Source organism: Notothenia coriiceps, unplaced genomic scaffold (genome assembly GCF_000735185.1).
Source record: "Notothenia coriiceps isolate Sejong01 unplaced genomic scaffold, NC01 NC01_scaffold00033417, whole genome shotgun sequence".
Lineage (NCBI taxonomy): Eukaryota > Metazoa > Chordata > Actinopteri > Perciformes > Nototheniidae > Notothenia > Notothenia coriiceps.
Window position 1 is genome coordinate 105,280 of NW_011366118.1, and position 1,655 is coordinate 106,934.

Here is a 1,655-nt window from a genome sequence, read left to right on the forward strand (position 1 = left end):
CTGCATGATCTCAGCGTGTTCTTGTCCTTCCAGGATTAGCCAAGGCCAGGCAGGAGCAAATAGCTATACAGTATAATTGAAACATTTACAGATGTCAAAACAAGCAATTCAACGTCAGTATCCATATAATTTAGGTATTTACCAACCCTAAATGTTCCTTCAAGAACATGCTGCTTGTAGGAGGTCCACGTCTTGGATATACTCTGGCATCCTGCCTGGGATGCAATTTGGTCTGGCAAGCGGTCTGCAAATCTGAAATGTTGGTTACATCATTGGAGGTAACTCGCTTTGGACCCAGGACACTGAAGGCCCCGCAGCTACGCCCCCAGAAAAACGCGGGCAAGGAAATCCTTTATTATGCGGGCTAAATTCCTGATTAATGCGCGGCTAAAATCCTTGATTATGCGATCAACATGCGGGTTTTTATGTGATTTACTGCGGTGAAATTGCGGGAAGCTTGGCGAAACTATCGGAAGAGTTCGAATATGCTAATACCTGCGGGAAAAAGAATAACATTTTTGAAATATTGTGCTGTCTTATTTATTCCTCTCACACACAAACTGCCACTGAACGTTAAACCCCTTTACTATTCAATTAAACACATTCAATGTTTATTTATTGTACAAAGCATTGGGCTATTCTTAATCTCACAACACAGCACACACACACACACACACACACACACACACACACACACACAACACACACACACACACACACACAACACACAACACCACAACACACACACACACCACACACACAACACACACAACACACAACACACACACAACACACACACACAAACACACACACACACACACACAGCCACACACACACACACACACACACACTTCTCCGCCTCATTCCGTTTTCCATTACTTCGTTCGTTATCTGACCAGCTTTCAATCTTGTAGCTACTCACTCGTGTCCCTTGTAGCCCTCGAAAGGTTTTTGGAGGTTGATGCCTCGCTGAACGATGAGTGTTTGGCTTTCTTGTCCGCAGCAGCAGAAGCATCTTTCGAATGCGTTTGAAATGAATCAAAAGTGGCGTCCGTCCCCGTCGATCTTTTCTCTTATGGCTCCAAACACACAGTTGCACGGGGTGCAGAATGTTAGTCTACTGCAAATAAACACGACGTTTATCTTCTGTTAACTTGGTTTATTTGATCAACGTGCACAACACCAATACAGCACCATTAACGAACAGAGGACCCCCCCGGCTCCTCGTCCACACAGACAGACTAACTGCGCATGCGTTTCACAGCTTCAAGAAGGCAACCTAGACTACCGTAAGGCCAGTAGTATAGACGCAAAGAGATTACATGTTAACAATCTCATTCTATCTTTTTAAAGAAATAAACAAAACAAAAAATAACTTTACATTGCATGAATCATAAAACAAACATACCGTGACTTAAGACAAAAATGTTTAAATTCCCTGAGTAGTCAACATAAATACAATACAAATACAAATACAAATACATAAACAAAGGTTTTTTCAATGTTCCATTTCAACAGACACTTTAACCCAGATCCCATTGTCCTTCACTGAGTGCTTTTAAGAGCACAAGAGCCGAAGCTCCTTTTTTTGTGAGACAGTCAGCGAGCTGAGATTTTGTGTCTGACCAACGCACCTGCTTGATCCTCTTGCTCTG